This window comes from Lineus longissimus, chromosome 10 (assembly GCF_910592395.1).
Source record: "Lineus longissimus chromosome 10, tnLinLong1.2, whole genome shotgun sequence".
NCBI lineage: Eukaryota > Metazoa > Nemertea > Pilidiophora > Heteronemertea > Lineidae > Lineus > Lineus longissimus.
In genome coordinates this window covers 12,838,583-12,853,846 of record NC_088317.1, presented here as the reverse complement: position 1 = coordinate 12,853,846, position 15,264 = coordinate 12,838,583, and the positions used below count along the sequence as shown (strand labels likewise).

Below are 15,264 nucleotides of genomic sequence, written 5' to 3'. Positions count from 1 at the left end.
CCTATTCAAATGATGGCTCCCGATTCAGCTACAAGTCACTTTAACCCTTTCTGACTCCATTTCATTCATTTGCAAGTCTCTTTAACCCTTTCTGACTTCATTTCCCAGTTCAAAATGCCAGTTCCTTATTCGTCTTAACTCATTTTAACCCTGCTCAGCTAAGTCTGAAGTTTCTCGTACAATCAGGTGATACGCGGATGACCACAGTTGCTATATTTTGTATGGCCACTACGAAGGTGGCACTATTTTGAGACGGGTATCCCTGGTTTATCTTGTATTATTGTGTACTAGCTGTCGCCGCCAGCTAATTATGTATGTAACCATGCTTGTTTATACCACTTGCAGCTTGCCGCTAAGCTCCTCCCTCTTGCAGTCAATGAGACGACTTAATTACCATTCCTGATTTTAATCCCTTTCTCTGAACCAATCAGAGTAATTGCATTCATCCTGTACGTATTTGTAACCCGTATATGATATGTTTGTGGATAATAAAGCAGATTCAATTTAGTCTTAGAATAACCAAGTTGTTTAAGAGTTGTTTCTCACGAACCTGTTGTACAAATTGTTGTACAAATTGTTGTACAAATTGTTGTACAAATTCATTCAGTTTTGTTTACCATAACAATACTTAACCGCATCTTTCAATGAATATTGCATATAAACTTGATCATTCATTCCAGGTTTAAAATGCTTCTTTGTTTACTCGCCATATATAATTTTGATTCTACCCAGTAAATTACGCCAAGGCATCAACGACTCATCCCAGCTGCAACTGCCCTGCTCATAACCCGGCCCTGGGACCTCTAGTCACAGCATCAAAGGCGTATAGCTGAGTACCAGGGCCTGTTACCTCGGAATACCCATTCTCACTTAACACCTCTTGGTCTTATGTTTATCTATGATCGTAGAGGAAGGGCGAAGGGCAACTAGCCTAATCTGCTGCTGACATCCCCTTAATCTTCCATTGCGTAATAAAATTCCTAGGCCAAGGTATGCATGGTCTGTGTGTTAACAGAACAGATAAAGATAAAACAAGCCTATCGGCGTCTGATTCACAATGTGGTTTGTGAGAAGTGTCATAGTCGTCAACAGTGTAGCTTACGTATTTCGAAGACCAGTGGAATTGGCGGCGTCAAATTAATATGTAAAGAGCAATCTCTAGTGAACTCACACAACTGTTTGACATGGGGGAGCCCCCCAAACCCCCGTCCTTCTGACATATATAGCCAGTACATTGGGGGATGAGTCCCCCAAACCCCCTCCCCCGTTCTCTGAAAGTGACAGGTTTTAGCCAGTACATTGGGAGGAAGCCCCCCCAACCCCCCCCCCCCCCATTGGACTCTAAAAATATAATTCCTTGGAGACGCTGAACAATAGGGCCCCATAAAGAAATAGTCCCCGCCCCGGTAGCTGTCTCATATCTGCTGGAAGAAGCAGCTATTTGTGGTGAAATAATAATTGAATGCATGTCATGACACCCAGGAGCTTTTTCTCATTTCTGAAACAGTTGCATGGTTGGAATGAATTTCCAAATCCGTCCGTCAAATCTCTATGCAATGAAAATTGAAATGTCCCAACTGTCTCCACCGACGTTGTCCTGTATGTCCTAGCAGACGATTTTTAAATAAATGATGTGATTGATATACTTGTAGATTGGACTTTCTTCAATGATATGAAAATTGAAAACCCTCTGACATGCCTGAGTACAAAAATGCAGAGGCAAGACACACCATGCATGTCATGACACCCAGGAGCTTTTTCTCATTTCTGAAACAGTTGCATGGTTGGAATTAGAATGAATTTCCAAATCAGTCCGTCAAATCTCTATCCAAATGGAACATTATGACCACTCTATATTTGTGCAGTAGTGTTAAAACTGACTTTTTGGAAGTAAAGTACGTAAATCGAGATGACGTTTACTTCGTCTGCAATGAAATGTCACAACTGTCTCCGCCGACGTTGTTGTCCTGTATGTTTTAGCAGACGATTTTTAGATACATGATGTCCCACACCCGCACTTCAGGACAGTGGAGCTGGTGTGAATAAATCTACTTGCGTGAATGGTCAATGGCTCATGACGTCATGAAATAATTGCGTCACGAGGAAGGAAACAATGGGAATCATGGTAACTGTGGTTGCGGTGCGTCGTGAAAGCAGGATCGGCAAGCGCGGCCCGTATGGAATGCGACAAACTACCGGAACCAGAATTGTCATGGGTCTGCACAAATTTTTTCAGATTCGATGGACATGATGGATATATGAATTTTGTTTACACTTTATACACATACGTAACCATTACACTCACTACATTGTGTGAGTTAATTAGTGAAATTTATAATTTACAAATTACAAATTACAAATCGTTTATTGAAACCGTGTAAAAAGTTACATTTTACATAAGATGAAAGTACAATGACCATAAGCATGATGAACTAAATAACTGGTGTGACATTGTTGTGGATTTGGTGGTGTGCAGCTGGAGGAGTGGACAATGTCACAACCAGGGTTCCTACATTATATACAGTGGAACCTCCGTTAGTAGACACCTCTCTATTAAAGACAACCTTTCCAATAAGGACACTAGTTTTGGTCCCAAATTGGTTGTTTCCATTCAATTTTGACCATTCTAATCAGTCTTTGGGTGTTCCGAATGCTTGACACATTTCGAACATGTTTTGGTTGGAAACAACCCTACAGTCTTACACTTATGGCTGAATGAATGAGTGCATTTTCGTGTAAGCTCGGTGACGAAATGCTGCGACACTATTCGTCACCAACATGCTTGATGGGTGGTGCCATCTGCACAAAGGACGATGAATTAAATAACTGATGTGACATTGTCGCTGCATTTGCAGGTGTCCACATCGAGGAGTAGATGATGTCACTACATGTACCAGGGTTTGTACTTTCATATACAGTGGACCTACTTTTTGTGGACACCTTTCTATTGAGGACAACCTCTTTAATAAGGACAGTAGTTTTTGGTTCCAAATTGGTTGTTTCCATTCAACTCGACTTCTCAGTTTAGGACACCTCTCTGTTAAAACAGCACTTTTCAGTCCCTGGGGCATTTCTGGAAATTTCATGCTATAGAGCAATAGGTTCAGCTAAGTGACAAGAACAGTACTATAAGACGGTTTTAAAAAGTTGAAAATTATTTATTTAAATGACGTATGAATGGTTCAGCAACGATTGGCAGTGTGCATTATGTAATGAAATATGATTTACATAATATAACATTTTTGTGACAAATAGAGTACAGATGATGGATAAATCGATACAGTGGATAGCTGTTAGAATATGCAATACATGCAATAGCATTTGTTTTTATTGAGATTTTGCGAGAACCAAGTGGTATTTTGACAAGATAATAGAAAGCCAATAACACTACAAGAACATGACTTCAATACATTGACATTGCAGTACTTGGTATACTAAAAATATTCAAAGATGGGTATCTTGAGTTAAAGTACAAGATGTATGAATGAAGGAGGCACTCGGGTAAGAAATGGTGTCGCTAATGAAAGATTAGAATTAAGACATATCTCTGTATTTCATGTGGTGTACTGACAAATGGTGCAGTTTGTTAGCAATTTTGTACATAGTTGGTGTGTCATGTTAATTCATACATCTTGCTATATAAAGCGAGTGAGAGAGGCATTGTGACATTAGAGTGTTGTATATCTATGGAATATGTGACCCGTCACAGCAAAACCAGGTACATGTCGCACAGAAGATGAGCCTAAATGACACCAGGAGATAATGGAAGAAATTGATGTGCTCATATTTTACAAAAGGCAGACAATAGATAAATGAACAAACAGTCCGTCTCAACCTGCCAAGCTCAGAGCGACATGCGCCTGGTTTTGCTGTGACGGGTCACATATACAAAGCTTACATAAAACAAGATTTGTATGTTTATTTAGGAGGAGTACAAAAGTTGTATATAAAATGCCGACTTCATAATGATTTATAGGACACAAAATTTGACATGACAGCATTTTATAAAATATGAATAATCTATAATGAGAATAGTTTTGTAGCACCAATGATTTGAAAATACTGAATTTATTTATTGCATGAATAGAACACAAAAAACAGGATGATTACATGATTGTCACATGCGTGAAATATATTGTCATTGATGGGCATTGGGAACAAAAAGAATTGCTGTTATCAGCTGCATTGGTAGCGATTGCTTTAGCTGATTTTCAGAAACTGACAGGAATGAGAATGTTGATATAGTGTTGAAAAAATATTTTTATAACATACATTGCATTAAAATAATACTAAGAAGTAGACGAGTACTAATTTCGCACACTTGAAAATATATGGACATTGACTGTCACTGGTAGTGGTAGTAGAGTAATTACATGCCATCAGCAGCACTAATTCAGACAGTTTTCGCTGTGCTTCAGTAACTGACTGGAATGACTAAGTTTGATTGTGCTGAAATGATACATAATAACGTACATTGCATAAACAAAATGATTACAAGATTTGTACTGTCTTGAAATATATGGACAGGGACAGTCACTGGAAGTTTGACATGCCATAAGTTGCACTGCTCCCGACAGTTTTCACTGTGCTTCAGTAACTGACTGGAATGACTAAGTTTGATTGTTCTGTATTTGCCTCCATTTGGATTTTGTGAACAAAAGTTACTAACCTTGTGTAATTGAAGTGTCGAATTCGCCTTGGTCGAAATGATAATACAGTAAATAAATCTATTGAATGTTGCTGAAAAGAAAACATTTACTACGTTAGAAGCCATGTACATGATAACACCACCACCACCATTATCAATACCATCACAAGTCAACTGGGGAATATGTGTGATATTTGTTCAAAACTTGCGTATATGGTATTTGCAGGTCTATTGTATTGTAACATATTTTTCACTTTCAAAATTAACTTTTTTACTAGAAATTATGAATCAATACTAACCGTAAGAAGCGTATGAAATTACAGAAGGCCTTCGTCGAAAAATGTAATGTACTTGTACTCATTCGTGTCATTAAACCTGAAAGCAGCACAGCATAACAGTGAAATTACCGTGACATCAATGTATGTAGTGACGTAAATTTGAATTCGAAGTGCACAATTTCACAATTAAGGTTTTGAACACATTGAACACATTGAGAGCTGAAAAACTTCATACAAATGCTTTCACACCAATGATATGATTGTGGCGCTCCTGATGAGGTATCGCCCTCTGCTAAGCAGCTTTGGTCGTAACTAGGGTAAATGTTTTTTTCAAGTGATATGAGCGATGCAATACCTTAGTTACAACCAGCGCCACGTAGCAGTCAATGAAGTTGTGCTGGTACCCCATTAACGTCATGCTTCTAATTTGAAGAAATTAATATTACCTTCATCAAGTACGTAATATTACACCAGGCCTTTGTCGAAAATGTAGATCTCGAAGTCTAACTGTAATGAAAGAAAACATCAATGTGACAATATGGTCTACTATGTACGAGGGGGAGAACGGGTATTTTCGGGACACTGGGATGGGCCGAAAATAACTGTCGGGATTCGGGATAGACACCCTTATTTTAGCGGGATTCGAGACAAGCCGTGTTTTGCGTCACGATTCGGCTAAAATTGCGTATTGGGAAACGGGATAAGCCTTTTTTCCTAACGGGACGTCGAGACAGTTACCCCCCCCCTTCCCCGTTCCCACTGTAGTATATTTCAATATTATTGTCTTTGGTTAATTTGGCTAAATTGGCCAGGTTAAGGTTTGTTGTTGCTGCACTGCAACAGGGCTTGCGTTGGTAACTGTATCCAGGCTGCTGGAGGCTGCATTGTTGCCTGTATATAAATGGCAGCTCTCACAACAGTCTAGGGCAGTTTACAAGCCAGCCAGTCAGTCCCAGTGTACATTGAGATTTAGGAGTGTTTATTCGAAGAGGTTTAGAAGAGTTAGAGAAAGTGTAGAAACCTGACCATAGAACGAGACGGAGGTCAAGGACGAGTGACACAACGGACAGCGAAGTAGGAATATTACACCACCCTCATGACATGTAGCATTGATTGTAGGCCTATTGTTACTCACAATCTATTTTTTTGTAATTGATACTGGTAGTATCAATGTGAAATATGCCACACGTTGGGGGCATGCAAGGCCTAGTACAATACACCATCATCACAATCAAATATTTCAATAATACACTATCAACGAGAGTGAATGTTCAACCATCAATCACGTGTATTGTAGTGTACATCCCCCATGACGGCTTGTGCCCCGCCGACACGACGAGCACATGGCTGTGTGGTGCGGAGGGGTATCGAGCGCGTCACCAACAGCCGGTATCCCGTGAGGTCAGCAGGTGGAGGACCCAGTGACGTCACTCCCGGACCGCATAAAAGCCCTCGCAGGCCCAGTCTCGGGGCAGAAAAACAACAGAGGTCAACAGAGTAAGTTTATCCCGTATCTTGTCCGGTTTCGTGCACATTTCATGCATAATGCACCGTATCATGCTCGCACCTGAATATTCGCGGTAGTGCACACCTGAATCAGCCCGTGGGTCACCCCGTCCGGCCCCTCGCTAAAAGTGGCCGGCACTACAATTGGCGACGAGTTCGAACCCACTGTGGCTGTAGTTTTGCGATGGTACAAGTCAGTACACTGTGCTGACAACTTCGGGCGAATGTATTTTTGCCTTATTAAATATATTTAGCTCAGACATTTTGGGTGTGGCAATTAGTATCTCTCGTATCTGAAGTTTTGTAAAAGTTTGCGACTAATATTTCACTTGCACATGTTGAATTTGTTGATTTATTCCGCACTGTATTTTTGTACCGAGCACCGGCGACGTATACCCGCATATTTAGTCGTATCAGTTTCATTAGTCAGATTGTGAATTATTATTGTGTGCCACACCCGTCTAGGCCTTTGAATTATTTCTCTCTCGTCTAGTGAATACCTAGGCCCGGTTCTTAGAATTTCTATTCTGATTTCGTAATATTACTATTCGTCCGCCTAGTTCTTATTATTATATTGTTATATTACCATTTTCGTCATGGCGTTTAGATTTGCTTCCGCTTCGGAAGATTATGACAATCCGGTTTCAATAAATAAGTGCTCGGATGAGGAGTTGGATCGTTTGCTTTGCTTTCCTTCTGCCGCTCCGGCGAGTCGGACGGAGTTGGTATATTTGAAAGAGGCGCGTGCGCGGGGTCAAATATTTCGTTCCTACGACAACTTGTTGTCCATCTTTAATTATAGGACTCTTGACATTTGGCGGAACTTGTCTATTATTGATTTCTCTTCTCCATCAAGGGACCAGAGTGTTCGTCCAAAGGGACGGAATATTACTTGGGGGAACCCTCCTCCTGCCAATGTCGAGGAATTAGGCCGTACTGTAGGCCTATTAGCTCCTAATGGGAGTTACTCTCTTAGGCCCACTGCGCGAGCTCCGCCAGGTTTTGATGCGCGACCGCAAGTTGTTAGCACGCCATCACACGATCGAAGGTCTCTTCGATCGTCTGAATTCGACTTATCGGACGGTTTGGAACCGATTATTTCACGTGGGCCACCCACGTCACAGTATGCTGGTAATCCCATGTTGCGTTCTTCGGTCCAATCTCCGGACGGCAATGAGCTGGGGAGGCGACTGGAGGACGTTGGGATCCCGTCATTGTCTACGTATTATCCACCTCATGTTGCACAACGTCCTTGTCCTAATCCAAATGTTCAACAAGGAACATATCACCAGAGAGGTGCTAGTACTGGATACCCAATACCTCCCCCGAATTACATTTCAGGTCAGCACGGACAGGTGTTGAATCGTGCCCCATTTCCACCATTTCAGGTTCCTCCCTATTTGAATGCAGGTCCCTGTCCAGGCTTGACTGCGACACCACGTCTCCCAAATCATTTTCAGGACAATAGACAGCCGGAATATAATCCTCAATATTCCCAATATCCCCAATATTCTCCGTTTACAGCTGTGGTTCCACCTCAACCCGGTGTCCAAGTACGTCCACTTACTCCTGCTCCTCCACATCTATCTGCCCATTTTCAGTCACCCGAGGTACGACGAGAGGATGTTCATCGATATGATTCTACTTCCATGATGCCCCCCCGTTTCCCATTTTCAGATCCTGGGCTGCAACATCATGCAATTCCGGAACAAATGGATCACTCCAGGGACGACTCGCGTCATTCTCATTTCCGTCCGTACAATCCACCCCCAGCCCCGCTCCCTATTTTCGATGGTGGTGGCCAGTGGTCAACCTTTGATTTACAGATGCAGAGGGCGGCTACCAAGTATAGGTGGTCGGAGGTGGAGAAATTAGATCGTCTCATTGACGCTCTTCGGGGGAGGGCACTCGAGTTTGTGGCGGAGTTGCCTCATTATTACCAGAACGATTACAATCAAATTTATATGAAACTACGTTCCCGTTTCGGGAGGACCGAGCCTCCGGTTTCGTATCGCCGTCGTCTGGCTGAGCTTGAACAATATGAAAACGAATCGTTGGCGGAGTTCGCGGAGCGCGCGCAACGTCTTGCGTCCCGTGGTTTTTCCTCTGCGGAGCCCGCGATTATTGATGAGTTGGCGGTGGAGGCCTTCTTCCGAGGCTGCCGGGAAAAGAATGCCGTCATTTTTGCTATGGACAAATGTCCTCTGAACATTGATCACGCCCTCAGATTAGTCCAGTCAAATCTGGATAATCAAAAAGCTATTTGGGGCCGTACAAAACAGTCAAAATTTTATAGTCGTACTACTCTTCCTGTAAGTGATGGTCCAAGCATACGTGCTGTCTCTGCTGGTGGTCTGGAGGGACGTGTTGGAGTTCTGGAGACCGATGTCTCTGTCCTCCGCTCAACCGTAGAGGCGACACGAGAGGATGTCTCTACTATAAAAAACACTGTGTCCTCGACGGGTGAGAAGGTGGACAGGGCACTCCGTTCGCTTGACGGTCGGCAGCGCTCCCGTTCCCGATCCTCCAGTCCACGGCGGGGCTGTTCAAATTGCGGTTCAATGGATCACTTCTTCAGAGTCTGCCCGGATGTGTCATGTTACTTCTGTAAAGAAAAGGGGCACATCAAGGAGAACTGTCTTAAATTGTCTCCGTCACCGTCCCCAAATGCTTAGGGACTGAAATGTATGGCCGACATTCAGTCCCTACCATCGTAAGGCCAACTTTGAGTCATGTTTCTCCCACCATACGGCAATTAGCTGAGTCTCATCCGTGGGACTCGGACAGTCGTATGGTTCAGGTTCCTTCATCTGGATCTAGTCTCGGTAGCAACTTGTTGGAAAGTCAGTCAGGTTATGTGTGCAAGTCGTCACCGTTTCGGGTCGTGAATGACGAACTACCCGACGTTGCGCCGGAGACTGAGTGGACTAGTGAGTTAGCAGAAGAGCTTTTTCTTGCTAGGACACCAGCCTCTGGCCCACCCCCTGGTGGTTTGGTCTACAGCGACTTTGGGGATTACGATTTTGTTATGTCTCGGAGGTCGTCCCAAGCGAATTGGAGTGGTGACATTGTAGCCCCAGATAGTTGCATTTACTCTGAAGGTTGTGGCGTGGCTGTCCCAAGTAATCCGTCTCCTGTAGAGTCCAGTTTGCCGGTCGGTTGTGACTTTGTCCCTCCAAATATATCCGGGATGTCCCATGATAGTGTCTGTCGGGTTGTGTCTCGGCCTGTTGAGGGTTGTGACATTGTCCCCTCGGAGGACTCTCAGGGGATGTCTCGTGTTGGAGGTGGAAAAGTGCTTCCCCTTGTTGACTATGACGGGATGCCCCGTTCTGTTAGAGGTTGTGACAATGACCTTTCGGGTCTTTGTCAATCTGTTCCGTTCAAATCCTTTGATCCTGGTAAGAGATGGTTGTCACCCGCCCCTGATTCTTCTCCGGACGATTTAGAGCTGGGGAGGGAGGGGGGAGGTGTGGTTTCATCATCTAATCCCGTTTCGGTTATCTCTCATTTTGACCTCGGGTCACCACCAGCCCCTGATCCTTCTCCGGACAATTTAGAGCTGGGGAAGGGGGGAGGAGGCGTGGTGTCATCATCAAATTCAGTCTCGCTCATCTGCCCTTTCAATCCTATATTGTCACTTGGTTCCTCAATCAACACTGGAGACATTGGCTATATCCGGGAAGTAGATTTTGGGGGTGTGGGCGTAGTGGGGGAGAGTGCCGTGGTCCTGGCTTCAATACAGGGAATGGTGGCTGAAGCGACAATAGACAGTGCTGCTCAGGTTACCGTATTGAGTACAGACTACGTGCGTTCGCTCCCTGTCGCTCTCATTTCTAAAGAATCCGTAAAACTTAAAGGTGCAGCCAAGGATAGTGACATTATTGCTTCGTATGTGGAGGGGGTGGAGTTCAGGATTAGTGATCAGGTGTTCTTGGTAAACGCGTACATTGCTCCGATATCAGATCCCATTCTGTTGGGGTTGGATTTTCTCAAGGCACAAAAGGCTGTTATTGACCTTCACCTTGAGAATCTAATCTTGAATGATATCCCAATTCCGATTAAGCTGGTACCCAATGTTCCACCGGTTTCCGAACCCAATGTACGCAACATCCGTATGGACTCATCCTCCCACGTTGTTGGGAACTTGGATGAGAAGTCTGATGTGTTGTCTTCGGGACTTAGAACTCCCATTGATCTCTCTCCTAGTTGTGAGTCTCTTCCTCCCGATCCGGATCCCAAGGCTCCTGTTCCTGAGTATTTAATGGATCTATATCTCCGTTCTATAGTACACCTTACGGACGAGCAAGCAGTGAAAGTTGCTGATCTCCTGAATGAGTTCCAAGATGTCTTCTCAAAAGACGAATTCGATATTGGAACTTTTTCGGGGGTGCAGCACCATATAGACACTGGTGATGCTGAGCCCATTAAGGTCCCGACTAGACGAACTCCTGTTGCTTTTGATGATGAGGAGAGGCAGAATCTCACTTTGATGTTGAAGGCCACTGTCATTGAGCCTGCTTCATCTCCCTGGTCTGCGGCCCCGGTGTTGATCCGTAAAAAAGACGGCAAGGTCCGCTGGTGTTGTGATTGGAGGGGTCTGAACTCTGTTACAAAAAAAGATGCATACCCTGTCCCAAACATTGAACAATGTTACCACACACTGAGGGGGTGCAAGTACTTCAGCACCCTCGATGCTACTTCCTCGTATTGGCAAATTGAGATTGCCCCCATTGATCGAGAAAAAACTGCATTTTCGTCTAGCAAATACGGTCTCTTTCAATTCCGGAAAATGGGGTTCGGACTTTGCAATGCTCCCGCGACGTATCAAAGTGCGATGGAGCATATTCTCTCTGATCTGTTGTGGGACAAACTGGTTTGTTACTTGGATGACGTCATTATGGGAGAATTGACTTAATTTGAAGACCACCTGGTACTCCTCCGTAAGTCACTTCTCAGGTTTCGTGAACACAAACTCAAGTTGAAGCCTCGAAAATGCAACCTCTTTCAACTGGCGGCTAAGGTTTTGGGTCACATTCTCGATGAGCGCGGGATTGCAGTCAATCCCGAGAACATCGAGAAAGTAAAGTCATGGGCCCCACCTAGGTGTCTCCGAGAGTTGCAATCTTTCCTCGGCTTCGCTAATTACCACAGATCTCATATCAAGGGTTTTTCGGAGATTGTGGTTTCACTCACCGAATTACTCAGTAAATCAGTCCCATTTCAGTGGGGAACAGAGCAGCAGTCCGCTTTCGTACGGTTACGGGAGGCCCTGTCGTCTGCTCCGGTGTTAAGTTATCCCAATGATTCTGACCCCTTCATTCTAGATTGCGATGCTTCTGATCGCACCATAGGAGGGGAACTCCTACAGGTTCAGAATGGGGAGGAAAGAGTCATTGCATATGGGAGTTATACCATGACACCGGAGCAACGGCGTTACTGTACCACCCGTAAGGAGTTGTTGGCGTTGGTAAGATTTACCCGGAAATTCCGGCACTTCCTTCTCGGGAAGAAATTCACGGCCAGAACAGATCATGGCAGTTTGGCTTGGCTTATGCGATTTAAGCATATTGAGGGCCAGTTGGCTCGTTGGTTGGAAGAGCTAAGCTGCTATGATCTCCAAATTATTCATCGTCCGGGTAAATTACATGCCGACGCTGACGCTCTGTCTCGACTCCCTGATTTGCTCCCCGCTTGTGATTGTTATAGGGCGGGTATCTCCTTAGACAGTCTTCCTTGTGGTGGTTGTGCTTACTGTACCAGGGCGCACAATCAGTGGGCACGCTTCGAGGAGGAGGTGGATGATGTTTTGCCTTTGGGAATTAGGATGGTTTCATTAAATTCCTCAGACGACTCTCCTGAGGACCCTATGTTGAACCCCATGTGTAATCCTTTTCTTAGTGTCTTACAAGATCAAGATTTGGACTCAGAGTTGAGTTGGGATGGTGAGGAGCTGGATTTTATTCCGGACATTGTCACTTCGGGTACTGGTCGTGTAGACGTACTGCCTTGTTTGTTTGAAGAGCTGGATCATTCAGATTCATTGGTTGAGTTGTGCGACGGGCCTGGGACAGTCGGGGGTGGTTCTGTTTGTGACCCTGTTTCCCCCCCGGACGTATCTGAGCTGGAGGGGGAGCAGGATCTGATAGAGCCGGTGTGCCCCCGGTCCCCTTCTTCCCCGGCGGACAATTCTGGTTGTTCAGATGTTCCCGATCTTTCAAAATATTGCTCTCCTGTGAATTGGACGGATAGTTTCACACGTGATGAACTAGAGGCGTCTCAGACTCAAGACCCAGATTTGGGAAAAATCATTGGTTGGCTTAAGGAAGGTGTTGTGCCGTCCAAGTCCATGCTACAGTCATGTGGGCCTGTGCTTAGGCATCTTTGGTTATGTCATACTCAACTGGTGTTGGAGGATGGCCTCCTTTGGTATCAGTGGGATGATGTTGTTAATTCCCGTTTGCTTCTTATGGTTCCCTCATCTCTCAAAGAACGTGTCTTTGGTATAGTTCACGATAACATCACATCCGGCCATCTGGGGTACAAAAATACTCTTTCTCGTCTGAGACAATCATTTTATTGGCGAGGTATGGGTCAAGATTGTTATGCATATGTGGCCTCGTGTTCCATATGCAGTATCAATAAGAAACCCTGCCGTAAAATGAAAGCCGCTATTGTGCCATTTACGGCTTCTGTTCCGATGGAAAGGGTCCATCTGGATATCCTAGGTCCGTTTATTCCGAGTTCTAATGACAATCTTTACATTCTCATGATTATAGATCAGTTTACCCGTTGGATTGAGTGCTTTCCACTCCCCACTCAAGGAGCTGAGCAAATTGCTCAGACGTTCGTCTATGAGTTTGTCGCACGCATGGGTTGTCCGTTGGAGATACACACAGATCAGGGCCGTAACTTTGTTTCAAAGTTATTCGGAGCTGTCTGTCGTCTCCTTCAGATAGCAAAAACCCTCACTACGCCTTATCATCCTTCGTCTAATGGTCAGGTTGAGCGATATAATCGCACTCTTCTTCAATTAATTCGTTGTTTCCTGGGAGAGGACCAGCGGGATTGGGATAATGATTTACCCCTTCTCGCTGGTGTTATCCGCTCTATGCCGAATCGGAGTACTGGTTTCACCCCCAACATGCTTATGTTGGGAAGAGAGGTTCACATGCCCTCCGACCTGGTCCTCAGCCCATTCCTAAAACAACCTCCCGCAGCATCGGCCGGCGAATACGTACTGAAGCTGCGGGAGAAACTTGAGTTTGTACATCATATCGCTCGGCAGCACTTGGGTGTAGCCGAGCACCGTAGAAAAAAGGACTATGATGTACAACTCCGGGAAAAGAGGTATCAGGCCGGGGATATCGTGTACAAGTCTGACACTGCGTCCAAGGTTGGGCAAAGCTCCAAACTTAGACCGCCTTGGCTTGGTCCGTTTCTGGTTGAGAAGGCAATCTCGCCGGTTTTATATCTCATCGACGGGCAGAGTAAGAACCAAGTCGTTCATCATGATCGGCTTAAGCTCTGTCGAGATCGGATCTTACCGTTCTGGCTTCGGAGAAAGCGTCATCATCTCCTTGGTCCGGACGATTCAGTGATTGCTCCATGTACAGATTCCCCTGACATGGAAACTGGGGTGTTTCCCTTTTGTGCTCTGGATGAATTGGAGTTTGCGGATGTTGCCCAGGGTTCATTAGAGAATATTTCTCCTTCATTACTTTCAGTTTCTCCTCCGTCCGATGATGCGCTGCCCGGACGATCTGTAGAGCTGGGCGGGGCTTCCCGGTTGGAGGAGACAACTTCTCACTATGAAGCCGAGTTGGACCTCAGTCTGTCTTCCTCCCCGTCAGTTAGTCTCCCTGAAATCAGTTTCTCTCAGGATATGCCCCCGATTCCAGGGTTACCACTCTGGGGGGTACATAATGGGTACGACGAAACTGACGAACCACCCTGGAGACTGTCTGATGGACGCGGTGGGAGAAGGCGGCGGTTGCCGGCTTATTTGGGAGATTATATTCTCTAGATTACATGAAACTAGGCATTCCATAGTTGCGGGCTTGGGTTATTGTTTCCCTTTACCTTTCTGTGTTCAAACACTATCTTACGATACGTCCAATTCTCGTCTATCGGCGTATCGATTTCCACTATTTCAAGCTTCTTGAGACTGATTGTTGAATTCTGCCGGAGTCGGGTTGCCGAGGTTGGGTTTCTCGTGGTCCGTCTTTTCCCCAATCGGTTACTCCGTGTTGGTACTCTGTTCGTTTGTCTTGTTCTATGGGGAATTTTATATTTTTCATCCTGTCTGAAATTCAAATTGGTGATCTGTTCCTTTTGTCGATCGTTGATACCTCATTTGTTTCAACATCGATTCAGTGTTGTCATTTTTTCTATTTATTCCGGTTCATTCCTGGGGAGGGTTTTACACTCGGTTCACTTATACGGGTTTGGCCTCTTCGGACAATCAAAGGCTGAGGAGGCCCTAGTTATTTGTACTAAAATTAAGTTGTCTTGGTAACGGGGTGTCCTAATTTAGTATGCTCCTCGGACTTTGTGAGCTGAGGGGTCCTTAAGGACATTCCAGTTTCCTTTATGTATCTATTAACTTGTCTTTGGAACGGGGTGTCCTACTTTAGCATGCTCCTCGGACTTTGTGAGCTGAGGGGTCCTTAAGGACATTCCTACTTCCCTCCGTGTATATAGTTATTATAATCATGATCTAAAGTGCCCTTGGAACTGAGTGTCCCATCGTAGCACGCTCCTCGGACTTTGTGAGCTGAGGGGTCCTTCTGGGCATTCATAGTCCAAATTTTGTATAATATACTATAAAGT

The 15,264-nt window shown here is 44.8% G+C and overlaps 1 long non-coding RNA gene across 1 annotated transcript; it reads right to left on the bottom strand.

The window, feature by feature from the left end:
- Positions 1 to 3,707: 3,707 nt before the first annotated feature.
- LOC135494986 (uncharacterized) lies at positions 3,708 to 5,460 on the bottom strand. The gene is made up of 4 exons (XR_010448499.1): positions 5,373 to 5,460; positions 4,948 to 5,023; positions 4,670 to 4,740; positions 3,708 to 4,449 (listed from the first exon to the last, which is right to left on the bottom strand). It is a non-coding gene; the product is annotated as an uncharacterized LOC135494986 (long non-coding RNA).
- Between the last annotated feature and the right edge of the window lie 9,804 nt (positions 5,461 to 15,264).